This window comes from Rosa rugosa, chromosome 2 (genome assembly GCF_958449725.1).
Source record: "Rosa rugosa chromosome 2, drRosRugo1.1, whole genome shotgun sequence".
Taxonomy (NCBI): Eukaryota; Viridiplantae; Streptophyta; class Magnoliopsida; order Rosales; family Rosaceae; genus Rosa; species Rosa rugosa.
The window spans coordinates 32,745,641-32,767,567 of record NC_084821.1 but is presented as its reverse complement, the minus strand read 5'-3'; the positions used below and the strand labels follow the sequence as shown (position 1 = coordinate 32,767,567).

General features: G+C 39.0%; 1 non-coding gene across 1 annotated transcript; it reads right to left on the bottom strand.

The window, feature by feature from the left end:
• Positions 1–17,912: 17,912 nt before the first annotated feature.
• On the bottom strand, positions 17,913–18,019 carry LOC133735004 (small nucleolar RNA R71). The gene has a single exon (XR_009858744.1). It is a non-coding gene; the product is annotated as a small nucleolar RNA R71 (small nucleolar RNA).
• Between the last annotated feature and the right edge of the window lie 3,908 nt (positions 18,020–21,927).

Genomic DNA, 21,927 nt, shown 5'->3' with positions numbered 1-21,927 from the left:
ACATTACTAATTTGGAGATTGAATCGGATTCTGCTGTGCTGGTTCAACTTATGCAAAACTCTGACAATTCTTTGCATCCCCTTGGTTCTATTCTTGCTGGTTGTGATCTAATGATGGCAAAGTTTCAGAATGTCAAGTTGACACACATATTTAGAGAATGTAACATGACTGCTGACGCCCTTGCCAAGAATAGCATTTTCCATGAACCTGGATTGGTCACTTTTGACAATCCCCCTGCTCATGCTGCCCAAACATTCTTGGATGATTTGTCTGATGTAACTAGAGCTAGGAGGACTGGTTTTTGTTCCGGTTCTTAGTTTCTTTTTTGCTTCTGTTTGGGCCTTTTAGGCCCCGCTTGTAACCAAAAAAAAATAAAAAAAATGGTGAATCTAGAGTTTGGGGTTTGCAGATGCCCTTATAATTTTAAAGTTAACATATAGTAGTAGTAGCAGAAGTAGTTGAAAACAATAATTTCATGGGGTAAGATGTAACTGCACAAATGATCATTTGGACAATAATAAAAGTATAAAACTTGAGTAGAGTTTGCCTTCAGTCAAACTCATTCAATAGGAGGTGAACTCACCTATGTTCCTAGCCCTACCCATTATTTCTATCATAGTGATCCCCAGTTAAGATCGCTGGTTATATTCTAAGGGAAAACATCACCAATGGTCACTGAGTTATGACTTATTCGACACTTAACTCACTGTATTTTCAACAATATCACTTAACCCACTCAGTTTTACATCCGTCTTTCACTTAACTCACTGTCGTTAATTTTGCCGTTAAAAGCTATTAAAATTGAGGGTATATTTGTCTAAACACTAAAAAAATGCATTTCTAACTTTTTTTTTTTTTTTTTAAAAAGACAATTTTTTTTTTCAAATTATATTGAAGTTAAAAAAATCATTTGTTATTAGAAATCTCATAAATTTAAAAAATTGAAAAAAGTCTAATAAATGTAAATTGAGGGTATATTTATCTAAACACTAAAAAAATACATTTCTAACTCTTTTTTTTTAAAAAAAAGGACAATTTTTTTCAAATTATATTTAAGTTAAAAAAATCATTTTTTATTAGAAATTTCAGAAATTTAAAAAAATTGAAAAAAAGTCTAATAAATGTAGTTTTTTTAAGTTAAAAATGATTTTTAAGTGTTTTGACAAATATACCCTCAATTTTAACGGCTTCTAACGGTAGAATTAACGGCAGTGAGTTAAGTGAAAGACGGATGTAAAACTGAGTGAGTTAAGTGATATTTTTGAAAATACAGTGAGTTAAGTGTCGAATAAGTCATAACTCAGTGACCATTACCTGCCCTGAGGATGCAATCAAGTGGACAAGCAGCTAAAAGAGAGAACCTACTCGAACTGCGGTAAGGAGATATCAGACTTGTAAAAATCCCTAATTTCAAGACCTTACTTACCAATACTAACAATGTCACGCCCCGAATTTTGAATAAGTAAATTCAAATTCGAAACGCGAGAACAAACACAAGAAAACACACATAGAAAATTTTTCATTTAAACTAAGCAACAAACAAACTAAACTCACAATGTAAATACCGACTCGTTCTTTCGAGTCACATATTACATTACAATAGTTTACAAATTTAACTGAATATCAATTCAACGTGTAACCACTTTCACCAACTCACTACACGTACAGCGGAAGACTACAAGTATAAGCGCCCTTCTACACCAAGTGACGAAAAGTCCACCTCAGCTTCGATAACGATCACCCGATATTCTAACCTGCACAATAATCCCTACACCATAGAATAGTGCACCGGGAATGTAAACAACAAACCCGGTAAGCTTTTCAGCCCGTATGAGTAAACTCAATTAAAATGACTCACGTCACTCATGCTTATAATTTCTCAATTCGTGAGATAATTAAAGCAACAATATTTAATTATCACAACAAAAACATCAAGTTCAAATTAATCCATATCATGCTCAATAATTTCAACCCAACTAAAACCCACATGCTCTGGCTCTCAATTCATTTTATCTCACTTCCCACAATCTCCAACTATACAAATAACTCCCAATATTTTAAACATTTTACATCCCCACAATCTATCAGATCACCATTCCTTTGCCTCAACGGCACAACCAGGAAAACATACTCATTTCCCTCAACATGACGCGGTTGCCAGAATCATGCCACCCCAACTCATTTTCCAATCACTACAGATCACAACCCACAATAAGAATTAAGAAAAATCAGTAATCCCTGCATAGAAACTTAGTTCAGGAGATCACATGAAAACAAACAAAAGAAATCATATAAATCCCTGCATAGAGTTTAGTTCAGGAATTTACATTAAAACAAACAATACAAAAAGCGGTAATCCCTGCATATAACTTAGTTCAGGAGATTACATAAAGCAAACAATACAAAGGCTTCATGTAACCCTCGTGTTACTCCCCTGAAATACAAATAAAGACGTATATTCAAAGGCTTCATGTAACCCTCGTGTTACTCCCCTGAAATACAAACAGACGTATATTCAAAGGCTTCATGTAACCCTCGTGTTACTCCCCTGAATATACAATGACAGACAGACTAGAGCTCTAACTGAATCGTAGCCTGTCACCTCGGCCGAGGTTCAAACCTACGATAATGATTGCCTCTGTCACTACTTGTGACCCAGATCCATAGATCCGAAAACATTTAAAGTCCCACGTGACTCAAAATTTCACCGAACTTGATTACTCATTCAACACAATAAGCAACAGTTCAAAACGATATTCTGAATAAATCACAATTCACTCATATCACAAAATCATCGTTTATTTCCAAAACCATATATTTTCCTCAACATCACATTGCACAACAATAGTAAACTACACACTCAATTCCACCAAGATATATATTTCCGACATAAGTAAATGCTCAAAATAATAATCTAAATAAAGTCACCATTATTTCTTCACCCAATGCCACACCATCCAATATATATATATTCCACGTAAATATATATATACGTAGTCATTCACGCAGAAATGACCACTAATACCAACTATAGTTTTATAAATTATTCCTCTCGAAAATCATTTTATATCAAAACATTGTTTTAACTTACCCATGAACCGTTGTCGATCAAGTTCATATATTTTAAAACAAATAATTTATTTTGATAAATACGATTTTTCATGCTAACAATTAAGTATACTAAATTAAAACATAACTACTTTATCAACCGAAACACCGTGAGATTTACTCACATCTAAATCCCGCTGCGTCTTCACACAAATACCAAGACAAGCACAAAATCATCCAAACTCCGCTCACGCAATTCCATCAATCACCTAATCACATCACGGTCACACTCAATACCACACAAAACACACAATTCACAAAACACAATTATACGATGATCCAACAGTCGGATCCTCATCCGAGACCATCCAACGTCTTCGGAACACTTCTACGATCACTATATCAAAACTACAAGTCGATCGGACAGCCGAATCCTCACGGATCGAACATCGATCGAACCGAAAACCCTAAAACTTGGAAAATTCATAACATGCTCATACGATTTCCAAAAATTATAAACTATATATCAAAATGCTCGTATCGACGAGTAGATCGCACTGAGGAGCAGAAACTGCCCCAGAGGTGGTCGGAAGCCGCCGGAAACCACCACCACAGTGGCGGCACCGCCACCAAACCAAAGTCAAAATTTGACAAAACTTCCAACACCAAAGTTCTTCATCTCAACTCCAATTGAAACTTTCATAACTAGCACAAAGTTAGAATCAAAGCCATTTGGCCGGACTTTACCTCGCAAGTTCAGAAATTCGAAGAACCCTAGAATCACAATCTTCAAAATTCGACCTCCACACTTTGAATCGTTGCAAGCATCTTGGAGGGAAGCATCTAAGTCCTCTGGGCAAGAAAAGCCCTCAAAGAACTCGAGCTAAAGTGGCCGGAGCTGGGAGAACCAAGGCCGGCGATTTGAGGCGATTTGCAGCTCCACCGTGCAACTTCTCTGCCTTGTAGCGTCGTCTACGGTGCTTCCCACGACGAATGACCACCACAGACGTGTAGAGGGGACTGAGGAGAGCAGGATTTCCTTTGGAATCGAAGCAAAAGGTGGCCGGAGGAGGAAGAAATCGACCGGCGAAAGTGGGAGGCCGATCGGGCTCGGGGAGAGAGAAACTTTCCGAAAATGGAAAGTTGATATTTTTCTGATATTTTCGGATTTTTTTCCTATTTAACCAAAATGGAAACGTTTTCCAACGGCCATAACTTCTTCATACGAACTCTAATTTTGCGTTCCACATGTCCACGAACTCGTATCGGTGCGCTCTACAACTTTAGTGAAGGAAGATTTCGGAGAATCGCAATGTACAAAAAGTCAACCTTTGTGAACCCCCCTAAAGTCATATTATTCGACTAATAATTCGTCCGAAACACTTCCGCTCCGTCTACGAGCCACGAAATCGTATAATAACCACTAATTAAATTTCGGAAAACCTTCGGAAAATAAATACGAATTTCCGGGGCATCACAAACAATGATGTCAAATTTTGAGTAAAATGTCTGAAATTTCCTTGTATGAAATCTGAAAATGGTTGAAAATCTGAAACATAAACAGAGCTGCACTGATTAGCAATCACTGGAATACTTTAAAATCTTTATATGCAGCAACCCTTGCAATCGGGACAACGGTTAGGATAGTCCAGAATATTGACCGTTAGGGTAAAGTGAGGACATCAGTAAATTGCTGAATTACATAGACTTAACATGAACCTCAACTAGCTATTGAACTAGGTTCATATATACCTTAAAGATAACATCTCAAACATCCCAACCTAAATCTAAACCTTGATAATCCAATGCGTGTTCAAACTTCAAAGACTAATTCAGCACCTACACTGATCGACTATCGACAGGTCATACATCTGTGTTTTCCCTTAGTTTTTTGTTCCTTGTTGTGAGGGGCCCCTCGGCAAAGGTTTGCGATAGTGGTTAGTTAGACAAGTTTCAGCCCTAGGTCTCTGGTCCATGCTGACTAAGTCATGCTAAAGTTTCATGAAAGCACAGAGATTTGAGAGGCTTCCCTTTTGGAAGAGGAATTTTGTAATTTATTCCCAACAGCATGGATAACACAGAAATTTGCGAACAGAAAAAGGACCATAAAACGAAATCAGTTGGCAATCAAAAACAGGGTTGAAGCACCACATATGGGATCAAACCACATATGTGAATCAATTGCCATAGTTTGACTCAAACATTTCATCATCCATCAAACCCAATTGCTTACATTTCCAAATTCACCAATTGCATCACAACAACAAAGATATCCAAGTACGGTAAAGAAGACCCATCAAAACAAATATAAAAAAAAAGCCCAGAATCAAAATCACATTTTTTCGATCAATTTTGTTCGGAGACGAATACCTTGTGTTGCTTAAAAGCGCCATCTTTTTCTCACATGTAACCTATTAAACCTACTCTTGTTAACCGATTCCATCGTAAGTCGCCTTGAATTTCAAGAGAAAAAAAAAAAAGGAAGATACATAATCTGTTAGGGAGAAAATTATTTTGAATTTTAGTAATTGACAGAATGATTTTTTTTTTTTAAACCCCACCCCATTCCCACCCTTGATGGGGCTCGAACTAATTGCAGAATGATTGAACATAGGAAAAATAACTGTGCAATAATTAATATTTATTCATTAAATAAAATGTACAAAACTAAGTTCTGTAGACTAATTAGTAATCAAATCACTTCAATGACAGACTCGTAGTGACTCGAGTTTAAACAAAATTTTTTTTTTATATATTTCTTTTCATTAGCATTAAAAGTTTTGGATAAGTTCCAGTCAATGTGAAACCATCTCAAACTCTTATATAATTGTATTTTGAAATTTTGAACGGCAAAGGAAAGGAAAGGAAAAGAGAGTAGTTAAAGGTTAGTGTCAATGGCCTAAAAGTCCTCTCATGGTCTCAATTTGTCCACAACATCCCCTTGAACAAGTAGTAGCCTTCACGTTTATTCTCTCTCCTAATCAATTTCCCACGTTCCTCTTCCTAGAGTCCCAAATCAATGAACCAGTCCATTCCTAGTGTATGGTTATTGTCTCAAAGAAACTCCCTCAATCCCATTGGCCATTATATATTTAAGTGACCAGTGACTTGGGCTTATAGGACTCTTATGATCACCCTCTCTTCCTCAATTTTAAACTTCCAAGTTTAACTCTTTCAACGCAGTTTAAGGGTAACTATTCAGATTAAACCCCTAATTAATGGGGTGGCTACTTAATGAAAGGGCCAATCTTTTTCGGAAGATCGAAGTCTATTTTGGCAGGTAATATTGGCTCCAAATTTGGTGGAACTTGGAATTTGGACTTTTCTAGTATATTAGTTGGCTAAGATAGAGGATAAGTTGGTCCTCCCTGGATTTCATAGATCGAGAAAAAAAAAAAAGAGAAGCTTCAAATAAAACACATGTTGATGTAATTATTGATTGGATATAACGTATGAAGTTTGGGCTCGTTCCGTGTTGATTTCGAGCATCCAATGATTTATTGGTTTTAGGGTATTGAACTTATTATCGTAAATTAAGTCTCGGTTCTTGAGAAACAATTATTTATTATATTGATTGTTCAGGACGACGGATATGCGAGTTTGAGGACGGGACAGTTGGATGGCCGTTGTAACCGCAAACCGTGAGTGGACATTTATTTTAAATTAATTGTGCATGCAGTATATTATTATTTTCCGATTGAGGTTTAATTTATTATTTGGGTTATTGAGTTTTATGATTTTATGAGCTTGATTTCTTGAGATTTATTATGCTCTATGAGTTACGGGATTATTAGTGGATTTCCTTCCCGAGGGCTTTCAATAGATTTTCAAGCTATTTATTTATGAGTTATTGAGTTAGGAAATGATTTTCGGAAAGTGATTGATTAAGAAAATATTGTGAGAATTATTAATTTCGAATATCGATTTATATGGTGATATACGAGTACGAATGATTTAGCAAATATTTGAGCATGATCGAATTATCAAGATTTCTTGAGTTTTGAGTTCCGCACTTATCAGCTTTGAAGTTATATTGAGATTTCTTTCCGAAAGCATTTATTTATTTACCGAGGATTTATGCTTTCGAAGATTTATTGAGATATTGTGTTTTGAGTTATCGAGATATTCTTAAGTTATGCTTTCGGTGAATTATTGATGACTTATTGGATTAATAACGGGTTTCCTTCCGAAAGCAATTATTTTAAAGAGATTGATTCCAGTTTATTGAGGAGGTAAATAAGTCAGCGCATGCATGCATTACCTGGTCGGCAGTCCCCTCCAGGTAAGTCTGGTCGGCAGTCCCCTCCAGACAATATTTTGGTCGGCAGTCCCCTCCATAATATTTCGGTTGACAGTCCCCTCCAGATGACATGAGGTAGTTAGTCGGCAGTCCCCTCTAACCATCACCTCCTCGTCCGGTCGGCAGTTCCCTCCGATGCGTCACTGGTCGGCAGTCCCCTCCAGGTGGCATGAGATGACTAATCGGCAGTCCCCTTTAGTCATCGCCTATTTGAGATATGATTTGAGATTTGAGTAATTTAACGAGATGTCTGAATTATCATTATGTATTTGAGGGATTTGAGATTTTAAAGAGATTTCGAGATGATCGACATTACATAATTGAGATTTCAATAAAGATGATGATTAAGAGTGTTTCTAAGATTTTTACTGCATGCGAGGTTTTGGAGAATAACTTGGGAAAACATTAAGTTTCACTTGTTCATTCGAAATTACTCATTTTTCATCCACTCACTCTAACGATTTTCAAATGTTTTTCCCCTGGGCCCTTCGGTTTCAAATGCCCAGTTTGCAGGCCAGTTTAGCTTGAGGCCGAGCGTACATGGGGTTGAGGCATAGCTGTCATAGCTTCCGCATTATAAAAGTATTGGTCCTTTATCTTGTATTCTATTTTCTTGTACGCTTGTGCATTAGATTGCTCTGATAATCCATGAGATTTATATTCTTGCGTATCAGAATTGTTATGTGAAATGAGAGATGTTGTGATTTAGGGAGCAGAGTGGCTCCAGAAGATTAAGGGTGGATTATTTTAGAAGTGTAAATGTCTTTCTACAGGTTTTGGGTAGTCCACTTTTAGAAGAAGTTCCGCTAAATTTTTGGTAGAATTTCTTCTAAGGTGGGCCCCGCAGGGCCACTTTGGATTTCAAGGTGAAATCCGGGGCGGGTCCTGTCAGATCGTCTAGGTGGTGATGATGGTGTGGTGATGGCTAGTGTAGTATTCTCTGGTGAAACCTGCGTAGGGAGTTAAGTATGTTCAATGGGTGATAGTGTTAGAGCAGGGTTGTCAAGTGGAGATGGGTTTGGTGACTCAAAATTATCAATTGAGAGTGGAGCGGTTGACTCAAGATTTTCAATTAGAGAATCGCCTAAATTTGGGACTCTAGAGTTTGACATGGAAAATGAGTCCTGATCAAAAGATGTAGGCAGCACAGTTGGTTGAGGTGTAGGTGCAGCGGATTGAGTGACAGATTGAAAAGGGAAATTGTCTTCAAATAAAAGAACATCTCGAGAGACAAGAACCTTTTGAGTTTTAAGATCAAACACTACATACCCTTTCTGACCATAAGGATACCCAAGGAAAATACTTCGAGTTGCACGAGGGTCAAATTTGGTAGGTTTTGTAGCATGTGTGGATGTGAAACACAAACAACCAAAGACTTGTAAATGGGAACAGTTGGGTGCCTTGTGAAACAATTTTTCAAATGGTGTTTTGCCATGAAGAATAGGTGTGGATGTGTTGTTAATAAGATAGACTGATGTGAGGACTGCATCTCTCCAAAAATATTTAGGAAGATTTTCTTGAAATAGCAAAGCTCGTGCAACATTGACCAAGTGCCTGTGTTTACACTCAACGACACCATTTTGTTGTGGTGTGTTGATGCAACTAGATTGATGAATAATTCCCTTAGTGGCATAAAAATCTCCTAGTTTGAACTCAGGGCCATTATCATTACGCACAATTTTTACCTTGGTATTGAATTGGTTTTCAACCATGTGAATGAAATTGACTAGAAGGGTTCATGTTTCTGATTTGTGTTTCATCAAGTATACTCATGTACTAGTGTAATCATCAACTATGGTTAGAACATATTTTGCACCAGAAAGTGTAGGCTCATGATAACCACCGCAAATATCAACATGTATCAAATCAAAACATGACTCACTTGAAATAGAACTTAAGGGAAAAGGCAATCTCGATGCAATGATATGATTCATTCTTGGATCATCAACTCGATTACTCCGGAAATTTCTGACAGTGTCATCTACTACACCACCGCTCATGAGGTTTGGGAGGATCTTCGTGAGCGCTTCTCTCAAAGTAATGCTCCTCGCATCTTTGAAATACAGCGAGAGATTGCTTATCACCGGCAAGAACAATTGTCTGTTTCGTCCTATTACACCAAGCTGAAGATTCTATGGGATGAGTTGGCTTCCTATACTGATGCGTCATCTTGTTCATGTGGAGCACAACAAGATCAACAAAAGTTGATGCAGTTTCTAATGGGTCTAAATGAATCTTACACTGCTACTCGGGGACAAATACTATTGATGAATCCTCTCCCTTCAGTCCGCCAAGCCTATTCCTCGGTTTGTCAAGAAGAAAAACAAAGACTTCTTAGTGCCACCAATGCGATTACAGAGACCAACTCAAGTGCTGCCATGGCTGTACGAAGCAACATGCCCAACAATTCCACTGCTTCAACCAAAATTGGAAGAACAGATCGTACCTACAACAATTCACAGGACATGTGACGTTTTGACCAAGATAAGCGTCGCTCAGGTTCTTTCAGAGGGCGGCCTCACTGCACCTATTGTGGAGAGATGGGTCATTTTATTGAGAGATGTTATCAACTGAACGGATATCCTCCAGGTCACCCAAAATCAAGATCGGGTTCTAACTCTAAATCGAACCGTTTCAAGAATGCTCCTGCAGCCAATCAAGTTTCTGAGGGTTCAAGCCGAGGAAAGTCGGTGGTGACAACTGAAATTTCTGAGGCTCAAATACAGCAGCTTTTGTCTCTTCTCAAGGACAAAGACGGAAATACAATTTCTCAAGCAAATGCGGCAGTAACCAAACCAGGTTTGTCTAAAATCTCTTCTAGCCGTTGGATCATCGACAACGGCGCGACAGATCATATCTCTTCATCTCCACAGTTATTCTTGCGTAAGGATAAAAATAGCTCATTACCTCCAGTATTGTTACCAAGTGGAGAAAAGGCAAACATTGTTGCAAAGGGATCATTACCGCTGAACTCTATATATTATTTGCATGATGTATTATGTGTGCCCACATTCAAAGTGGATTTAATGTCAGTTAGTCGTCTGACCAGAGGTCTCAATTGCTCAGCGACCTTTTTTCCTTATTGGTGTATTTTGCAGGATCTGGATACGAGGAAGATGATTGGTTTGGGTAAGCAGCGTGATGGGCTATACTACTTAGTGGCATTAGCGACGAAGAAAACCACAAACAACCCTCATTCATCCTCACACACTCAACCAGCGTGCAACCTCACCACCTCATCTACCGACCTCTGGCACAACCGTTTAGGCCATGTTTCCCATTCTCGTTTAAGTTTTATTGCTAAGAACTTTTTGAATGTTACAGTTCAGTCTAATAATGCTTGCCCTATCTGTCCTCTAGCAAAGCAACATCGTTTACCTTTTGGTACTAGTGCAATTTCCTCTGAAAAACCATTTGACCTTATTCATTGTGACATCTGGGGTCGTTATAAAAATCCTTCACTTTCTGGTGCACACTATTTTCTTACTATTGTCGATGATTACACACGCTTTACTTGGATATTTTTGATGAGGCACAAAGATGAAACACAATCTCTTTTAAAGCGTTTTTTTAGTTACGTATCCACTCAATTTGCATCTCCCATCAAAGTCTTTCGCTGTGACAATGGTGGCAAATTTCTTTCACTCCACTCGTTTTTCAAAGATAATGGTGTTCTTTTCCAACATTCTTGCGTTTACACCCCCCAACAGAATGGGGTGGTGGAACGCAAACACCGCCACATTCTACAAGTAGCACGAGCTTTGAAATTTCAAGCTCAACTCCCTACTCAATTTTGGGGAGAATGTGCACTTACCGCGGTACACATTATCAATCGCTTACCTACACCCGTTCTCTCTTTCAAAACTCCATACGAACGCCTTTACTTGAAACCACCCACTTTTTCACACCTTCGTGTGTTCGGTTGCTTGGCTTTTGCTACCAATGTCCATACTTCTCATAAATTTGATCATCGTGCTATGGCATGTGTTTTCATCGGTTACCCTGTTGGTCAAAAGACTTATAAATTGTTGAATCTATCCACCAAAAAAATTTTCACTAGCAGAGACATCGTTTTTCATGAGCAAGTCTTCCCTTATGCTTCTGTTAAGCCCATTTCCCTTGTCCCTTCGTTGGCCCACTCTTCAGGACCCATACCCACACCAATCCACAACCCCACTCCCTTTATTCCACCTAATTATGACTCTGCTCCTATTCCCTCATCTTCTTCTCCAGATCCCACGACCACATCATCTAATTTCCCAGATAGCATTGCGCCCTCTACCCAACCTACCCAGGCCTTGCCAGCGCCATCATCGCCGGCGCCCCCATCCGATCCAACAACTCTTTCGCCTGACCCGCCCGCCCCTTCACCCGATCCACCAGCTCCTTCCCCTGCACCACCTGCCCCTCTTCGTCGCTCCAGCCGCTCCACCGGACCGCCGGTGCGGTTCCAAGATTATATCTGCTCTCAAGTCACACATCCTTGCTCCGATCCGTCATCTTCCTTGCTTCCAGGTCCAACCAAGGGTACTCGATATCCACTGGCTCATTATATCTCCTATCACCGATACCAACCTGCACACCGTTCGTTCCTTGCCCAAATCAGTCATGCCACAGAACCCCAATCTTATTCAGAGGCCGCCGTTCATCCTGAGTGGCAAGACGCGATGCGTGAATTGCAGGCTCTCCAAGCCAATGGCACCTGGACACTCACTACTCTTCCCCCCGGTAAGAAACCGGTCGGTTGTCGATGGGTATACAAAATTAAACACCGTTCTGACGGTTCTATTGAGCGCTACAAAGCACGTTTGGTGGCCAAGGGATTCACTCAATTGGAGGGTGTGGATTATCAGGAGACATTTTCCCCCACCGCCAAGATCATTTCAGTTCGTTGTTTGCTTGCTTTGGCAGCCGCTCGTGGCTGGCAACTTCACCAGTTGGATGTTAACAATGCCTTTCTTCACGGCGATTTGCATGAAGAAATCTACATGTCTCCGCCGCCCGGGCTTCGGCGACAGGAGGAGGAAAACTTAGTGTGTCGCCTCCATAAGTCATTGTACGGTTTAAAACAGGCATCCCGACAGTGGTTTGCAAAGTTCTCGGAGGCTATTTGTTCTGCCGGTTTTGTACAGTCACGAGCTGATTACTCATTATTCACCAGAAAGCAAGGCAAGTCCTTTACTGCTCTCTTGATATATGTTGATGATATTTTGATTACCGGAAATGATCTTTCGAGTATTGCTGCAATTAAGAAATTCCTGCATAGTCATTTTCGCCTTAAAGATCTCGGTAGCTTGAAATACTTTCTTGGCATTGAGGTTTCTGCTTCTAAAAATATTTTTATTTCCCAACATAAGTATGCATTAGAGATCATTAAGGATGCAGGACTGTTAGGTGCAGCTCCTGTTGATACTCCTATGGAGCGGGGATTAAAATTGTCTGACAAAAGTGACTTGCTCAAGGATCCGGGTTCTTATAGAAGATTGGTCGGAAGGTTGATATATCTTACGGTTTCAAGGCCGGATATCACATATTCTGTTCATGTATTAAGCAGGTTTATGCATCAACCTCGGAAGCTTCATATGGAAGCGGCACTCAGGGTTGTGCGTTATCTCAAAAATGCGCCTGGCCAAGGGTTGTTCTTTTCTTCAAATAGTGATTTCAGGTTGAGAGCTTATTGTGATTCAGATTGGGCAGGCTGTCCACTTACTAGAAGGTCCACTACAGGTTATTGTGTTTTCCTTGGACCTTCACTAATTTCTTGGAGGTCGAAACGCCAGAAAACTGTGTCTCTCTCTTCAGCCAAAGCTGAGTATCGTGCTATGACTGGAGCATGCTGTGAGTTAACTTGGCTACGATATCTGCTCAAAGATTTGGGATTGTTGCATCAAGAACCTGCCTTGTTGTACTGCGACAATAAAGCTGCGCTGCATATTGCAGCCAACCCTGTTTTCCATGAGCGAACGAGGCATATTGAAATGGACTGCCATTATATCAGAGATAAAATTCAGGATGGATCCGTTGCTACGAGATTTGTGAGCTCAGCACATCAATTAGCGGATGTCTTGACTAAAGCCTTGGGAAAAGAAGTTTTTACTCCTATGATTCGCAAGTTGGGAGTACAGGACATTCACTCTCCTCCAACTTGAGGGGGAGTGTTAGGAAGTTGATTGAGCATATCTTCTATATTAAGTTATGATAATCTGTAAATATCTGTATCCCTTGATTGTATCCCTTAATTGTAGATTGCTTCCCTAGAATATAGCTTAATTGTAGGAGTAGATGACGTGAGGATAGGAATTACTTCCTGTATATGTACACAGCCGCATATCAATGAATTTCAATTCAGCCAAATCTTCTTTCTTTCATAGTTCTGATCATTTTTGAGTCATTTACTTTGTGTTTGTGTTTTGTAGGTTAAATTGGAGAAAAGAAAGATTTGGAGCTTAAAGTCAGACGCAGGATTGAAAAGGTGCTTGCTATCCTGAGTGTCCAGAATTGGCTCTGCTGTTCGTCAACTTCACGGATTAAACTGTACCTTCTCACAAGGAACTAGCAGGCGAGCCTTATACCATTGGAAAGATACGGATGTTAGCTTTCTGAGGAATTTTACGGAAGTGGATTCGCATTTTTCTGGAGGAAGTTATGATGATTTAACTGAACCTAGTTCGAGAAGGCAGATTCTGACGGATTTTGCATATCTTTTGGGAATCTAACTTGTGAGGCCCAAGTCCGTTGCTTTTAGCACCCGAATGGAACAAGACTGAATGTGTTTGACATACTTGGAGTAATTACTTGCATTGACTATAGTAACCTTGCGTTTTCTTTGGAGAGAAGGAATCTGTTCCAAGTTAGGTCTTCTTCTAGTCCAAGAAGCCCAAGTCAAGTAGGATTTGGAAAAGCTATACAAGGAGAAAACCTAGCACGCCTAGAGACGCAAGACACAGCATATTCTCCAGAGAACAGGGAGAAGATAAGCTCTCACCATCGCTGACCCGAGTTCCTCAATTCTTCCATTGTTTGTTTCATGTTTTCTTTGATTCTAGTCATGCTTTTCATAGTTATGGATTGCTAAACTTCTAAGCTAGGGCTGAGATGAAGCCCATAGTATGACTATTCTATTTGTTTAGTTGATTTGTGATTGAATTTCTGATTTCTATGTTAAACTCTTAATCACCGTTTCAGTAGAACTTTTATTCAAGATCTTTGCTCGGGATCAATAAGACTTAGGTTTTGTTTATGAGTTATTTGGTTGGAGAACATGATGCTTGATCAATGAGTAGATGTTTTCTAGGGTGCCAAAAGATAATTCAATCTTGTGATTAGAGAGTTGTGAATTGACAATACAAGTGCTTGATCATAGTCGATATACTTGTTTGCATGATTTCCTAGTTCTTTTGTGCTTAATGGAGTTGAACATGTTTGCTTGAACTTGATCATTAAGTGGAGTAAATTATAGTTTGGCTACTTGAGTTCTATACTGGATCAATAAGTTGGAATTCATAGGTTAGAAGAACTTGGCATATGTCTGGGATCAATAAGGCTTATGTACGGAAATCTTTAGCATGAAATCAAGGGAATTCAATTGTTATCAACTGGGAAATAGGTTAGAAGTATTAGGTGGTGGATTCAATGCTTTAGCATCTTCATAATCTGTTCTTAAACTCTAAAGAATCTCATTGCTCATTCTTGTCTTTACTTTTAGTTTTCTTTCTTAAATTTTATGTTTAAAACTCAGCCACCTTATTCACCAAGGTTGGTCTGAAATTGACATTGAAAGCGACTCTGCCATACTGATTGCTGCGCTCAATAGTTCGAAGCAAGATTTCTCTGAGGTAAGTCGGATTTTAGATGATTGTAAAGATTATTTTAATGCTTTTCAGTCAGTTAGAATTCGTCATATTTACCGTGAAGCAAATGGTGTTGCTGATAGACTTGCGCACATTGCTAGTTTGTTTGCTATTGATGATGTTTGGTTAGATGAGACTCCTGCTATTATTCAGGGTGTTCTCTAAGAGGATTATTGTAAGTGTTTTCTTGTAGCACGGGGTTCAGGTTTTATGTCCCCCCCCCCCCCCCCCCCCCCGGTTGCAAAATCATACTATTAATATAATAAATGAAACCGGGCGTGGGGCTGAGCCTCCCAGCTAGGCTGGGTTCCAAACCTCTTTAAAAAAAAAAACAAAAAAAAAAATCAGATTGTTTCACTTAAGTATAGGACATTTGTCATAACAAAATTGTTTCAATCAGTCCTTGAGGGAATGACCTCGTGCTTGCACCTCTATTCTACAATTGATTCGTGCACTTGCGAGTACTAAATTAAAATTGACAACAAGTTTTTGGCGCCGTTGCCGGGGACTGACTTAATTCAATTTGATTTGTCAGTTGTGCCATACTTAATTTTTGTATAGTTTTCCTTTTCTTTTACTTATTTTTTTTGTTTGTGTTTCTTGTAGGTTTGAATTTTGTTTATGCAAGGTCGTTGATAGGAGCATAATTATGCGATATTGATAACGTTAATCTCTATGCTTTCTTTGTTAGTTTAGTGTATTTTCTTGTTATTTACGTTGTTTACTTATTTTATAGGTATTTTGAGCAAAGAAGGAGAAAATGAGTAAAAGAGGGACTGAAAGGCAAAATCGGCAAATCTGCCTGTGCAGATCAGTCAACTTCGACAGACCACTGAGACCATCTCAGAACGATTCAGAGGATGATATTTATATTGACGGAAAGCCTTGGATGTCTAGTTTCCTGATCTTTTTACGGCCCGTCAATATCATTTTTCTAGAAGAAATTATGGCCGATTTAGTACAAGAAGGTCATACTGCGCGCGAATCTGAGGTTGGACGGGAATTTATGTTTCAAAGCCCAAATCACACTAAGAAGCCCAAGGACGATGTTGTACTTCATATTCCGACTTATGATGGATAAACGGCACAATATGAATGGTTGGAATAAGTCATCAAGTTCAAGAGCCAATAGGAAAACTCCACCTAAGCACGTGAACCCTAATTCTTTTAGGTTTTGGATTTCCTACACAACAAGAAAGATGAAGGCAACCTCTAAGCATATAAAAGGGGATCAATCTGCAGCAGCTCCTTTCTTCTCTCTTCCTCCCCTTCTTTGTTTTGTTTTCTTCTATGTTTAACTAGTTTTTATTAGTTAGGGGTTGTTGAAGCCCCAAATCATGATTGTAAACTTATTATGACTTTCAATTAGTTTTGTTTATTTTTTGGATGAGAGCCTAATTTCTATCTTCACTTTGATAATTCCTTTACATGTTTTCTTTGGTGCGCAACTTAGATTGCATGTTTAGGGTTCTATTGCTAAGAATAATCATTGCATATGCCTTGCTTCAAGGGTTCCGTTGAGAGTTCTAGAGTAGTAAATTGTCTATAAGGCAAGTGATTAGGTTCCTAGGTTAATTGAGACGCGTCGTACTCAAGATGCCTTGTGATGTCTCGTTTTTCTATTGCGTAATGATTTCTTTGTGTTAAATCTAGAGTTGCGTCAACCTAGGTTGCATTTTAGAAAATAGGTTAGGTGTAGAGCGTCTCTCACCTAGCATACAAGTAAGGAAAAACAATAGGTTAATTCAGGCGTTGGGTTAGCTTGAGCATCTTCATCCATAGATAAATGAAATTAGGTTGAACATGATTAGTTTACTTGATTGATTGGTGGTGGATGCAATTCCTCTAACTTGTTTTATCTTTGATTTTCATAACCCTGAATCAAGTCTTTTTATTTTCGGAGTCATTTAGTGTTTCGTTTTTATTTAATTAGTTCGTCAACCAAAACACCTTAAAAAATTATCAAACTTTGTCAGTAGTTAGTTTAACATGTTTAGAGTCTGTCTGTAAATTTTCGTGACATTTAGAGTAGTTTAGAGTTGTCTGCCAATCAGATATTTCTAACTGAACAGTTTAGGATTTATTTTGTATTGAGTCTTTAGATTAGTGATTAGACCACAATCTCTTGCGGGAACGATCCCTACTTACCTATACTATTTTCGACATTCTTATAGGGTTAAGTTATAGGAATTTTTGTGCATCTATTTAGGTGGATAGAAATAGTCTATCAGTCGTCGATCCCAGAATTTAGCTCTCATTGTCTACGATCCGGAGATTGAACGAACTCGTAGAAGACTTTTAAGGCAAGCAAGAACTCAAGATCAAGTTGTGGTTCCAATGGCAGGAGATGAAACAAAAGCATTGAAGGAGTTCACACTGCTCCTACTGCACTCACAACATCATCTTGTATTGTTGTAGCTCCTATTCCTGCAGGAGTGCGTTTTGAGATTAGACCAGCAACAATCCAGAGCTTGCCTAACTTTTATGGGAAGACGAATGAAGATCCTTATCTCCATGTGGAGGAATTCAAAGACATATGTGGAACTTTTCGGTATGAGATATCAGATGAGCAGATCCGTTTAAGGCTTTTTCCTTTTTCATTGAAAGACAAGGCAAGAAAGTGGCTAAGCTCTCTTCCCTCTGGTTCCATCAATACTTGGGATGATTTGGTTAAAAAGTTCTTGTTGAAATTCTTCCCAGCTAAGAAAACCAATGCTCTCCAAGCAGAAATTTTTGGTTTCTCTCAACCCGAAGGAGAACCTTTTTATGAGAGTTGGGAGCGTTATAAGGATTTGTTCTTGAAGTGTCCTCGTCATGGATTTTCTAAACCCCAAAAGGCTCAATTTTTCTACAGAGGTTTGAACTCCCAAAGTAGAAGTATGGTGGATGCTACAGTTGGTGGAAGCTTGATGGGAAAGACGGCAGATGAGGCAATTCAAGCTTTTGAGACTATATGTGAAAATTCGCAGCAATATGATCCTTATACAACAGTGCCCAAATGAGGAGGACTATATGAGGTTAGTGCAAGTACTAAGTTGGAAGAGCAAGTTGCAACCTTGGCAAGACAAATGAAGAGGCTTACTCCTCTGTTAAATAAGGCTACAAGGGAGACATGTGCTTTGTGTTCAAGTATTGCACATACCATTGAGGCGTGTTCCGAAAATTTCTTCCAAGATGAGCAAGTCAACATGGTGAATAATTATGGAAGGTCTGTGAATGATCCTTTTTCAAATACCTATAATCCAGGTTGGAGGCAACATCCAAATTTCTCTTATAGCAACAATAATCAAGTACAGATGCCAAGGAATCCTCCCATGTAAAATTATCAAGGGCCAATTGAACAAAAGAAACCATCTCTTGAAGAAACCATGCAGCAACTTGCACAAAATCAGATGGAATTTCAAAAGGCCAATGCTCAGATGCTTCAAGCTATTCAAGAGACCAAGAAAGGGCTGCAAGTTCAATCTCAAGCTATTTCTAAGCTAGAGGTTCAAGTTGGTCAGATTGCCACTGCTTTGAATGAGAGAGAACAAGGGCATTTACCTAGCCAAACTCTTGCTAATCCAAGGACTCAATTTGAGAAACATGAGCCTATGAAAGCTGTGATCACATTGAGGAGTGGAAAAGAAGTTGATAATAAAGCTCGTAGTCCAAGAGATAAAGAAGAAGTCAAACGGGGGAACCCAGAAATTAATGAATCAGCAGAGAAGGATTCTGCAGGAGGATTGAAGCTGCAATAGCAATCCCGAAAACAAACTGATTCGAACCCAGCGACTTCTAGCACCCCAGAAACGACTTTAAGGTCTACTCCAGAGTCTCAATTTGTTCCTAAACCTCCATATCCAGAATTACTTCAGAAGCCAAAGAAAGATAGGCACTTGACTGAGATTATGGAACTATTTTGCAAGGTGCAGATTAATATTCCTTTGCTTGATGCCATTAAACAAATTCCTGCTTATGCGAAGTTTTTAAAGGAGTTATGCACTAACAAGAGAAAATTTGAAGATCATGAGAAGGTGTTATTGTCAGAAGAGGTCAGTGCCGTAATTCAAAGAAGACTCCCTCCAAAGTTGAAGGATCCAGGCAGCTTTACAATCTCTTGCACAATTGGTGATCATTATTTTGATCGTGCTTTGATGGACTTGGGTGCAAGTGTGAATCTGATGCCGTATTCTCTGTTTTTGAAATTAAAGCTTGGTGACCTACAACCAACATCAATCACCTTGCAATTTGCAGACCGATCAGTCAAGAGGCCAAAGGGAATTGTTGAAGATGTGTTAGTGAAGGTTGATAAGTTCATATTGCCTGCAGATTTTGTCATTCTTGAAACTGAACCAAACGCTTATTCAAGTGAGGTTGTACCAATCATTTTGGGTCGTGCGTTCATGGCTACTGCTGATACCATAATTAAAGTAAAAGATGGACTTCTATCTATGATAGTTGGTGACATGTCAGTGGAGTACAAGATTTTTGAAGGTGGGCGACGTCCCTCTGAAGATGGTAAATGTTTTATGGTTGATTCAATTTCTCCTATTACTCATGAATCTTTTGTTTTGAATTCATCTCAAGATCCCCTTGAAGTATGTTTGACACAATCTGGAATGGATTTTGACACGAAGAAAGAGGTTGATGAGTTAGAGAAGCTTCTTAGTGCTGCACCAGTTTTTGAATCAAGAAAGTGGAACCAATTTGAGTCTTTACCTCTGTCCACAAATAAAGTTGTGCCTTCCATTCAGCAAGCACCAAAGTTAGAGCTCAAGCCACTGCCACAACACTTAAAATATGTATTTTTGGGTGAATGTGAGACACTTCCAGTGATTATTGCTTCGGACCTTTGTGAAGAAGCACCAAATCCATCTTGAAGACAATATGAAGCCAACACGTGATGCACAAAGGCGTTTGAATCCACCAATGAAAGAAGTTGTGCATGCTGAAATTTTGAAGCTCCTCGATGTTGGAGTTATATATCCAATTTCAGATAGCCAATGGGTTAGCCCAGTTCAAGTGGTGCCTAAGAAGTCGGGAATAACCGTTGTGAAGAATGAAAAAGATGAATTAGTGCCTACAAGAATGACTACAGGTTGGAGAGTGTGTATTGATTACCGAAAGCTCAACAGTGCCACACGCAAAGACCACTTTCCATTACCTTTCATTGATCAAATGCTCGAGCGATTGGCGGGTCATAGTTATTATTGTTTCCTTGATGGCTATTCAGGGTATAATCAAATTCCTATTGCACTAGAGGACCAAGAAAAGACTACATTTACTTGCCCTTTTGGTACTTTCGCTTACCGGAGAATGCCTTTTGGATTGTGTAATGCACCTGCTACCTTCCAACGGTGTATGATGAGTATTTTCTCCGACATGGTGGAGCGATTTATTGAGGTATTTATGGACGACTTCTCTGTTTTTGGTTCTTCTTTTGATGATTGTTTGCGTCATTTAGCTCTAGTGCTCAAAAGATGTCAAGAAACCAATCTTGTGCTAAACTGGGAGAAGTGCCATTTTATGGTCAAACAAGTTATTGTGTTGGGGCATATTGTTTCAAGCAAAGGCATTGAAGTTTACAAAGCAAAAGTGGATTTAATTACCAATCTTCCTCCACCAACAATAGTAAAGGGAGTGCGTTCTTTCCTTGGCCACGCCGGATTTTATCGGCGTTTCATGAAGGATTTTAGCAAGATTGCAGGACCATTGAGCAATTTATTAGCAAAAGATGCAGAATTTGTGTTTGATGAAGCATGTCTAAAGTCATTTAACAAGCTCAAGGCCCTCCTAACTTCAGCTCCTATCATAAAGCCTCCGGATTGGAACTTGCCGTTTGAATTAATGTGTGATGCGTCGGATTATGCGGTGGGTGCAGTTTTGGGGCAGCGTATAGAGAGGCTTCCTCATGCTATTTATTATGCTTCAAAGACTCTAAATGATGCTCAGCTTAACTATTCTACCATCGAAAAAGAGTTGCTTGCGGTTGTGTTTGCTCTAGACAAGTTCCGGTCTTATTTGATTGGTTCCAAAGTAATTGTCTACACTGATCATGCTACCCTTAAATATTTACTTGGCAAGAAAGATGCGAAGTCTTGACTGATCCGTTGGGTTCTCTTACTTCAAGAATTTGATTTGGAGATAAAAGATAAAAAAGTAAGTGAGAATGTGGTTGCAGACCACTTGAGTAGATTGGTGCATGAAGATGATGAAGTGGACTGCCTTCCTTTGAATGAAAATTTCCCTGATGAACAATTGTTTACGGTACGTGATTCTCCTCCTTGGTTTGCTCATATTGTGAACTTTATTGTTACTAAAAAAATTCCAGATCATTGGAGCAAGCAAGAGAGGGAGAAATTTCTTTCTAAAGTAAAGCATTATATTTGGGATGAACCATATTTATTCAAATATTGCCCAGATCAATTGGTTAGAAGATGTGTACCAGACAGTGAGTTTCAAAGCATTCTTCATTTCTGCCATAGTTATGCTTGTGGTGGGCATTTTGGAGCCAAGAAAACAGCGGCTAAAGTCCTTCAAAGTGGCTTTTATTGGCCAACATTATTCAAGGATGCTTTTGAATTTTGTTCTTCATGTGATCGCTGCCAACAAATGGGTAATATTTCTAAACATGACATGATGCCTTTGAGTAATATTTTGGTGGTTGAATTATTTGATGTTTGGGGAATAGACTTCATGGGACCCTTCCCTCAATCCTTTAGCAATCTCTACATATTGGTGGCAGTG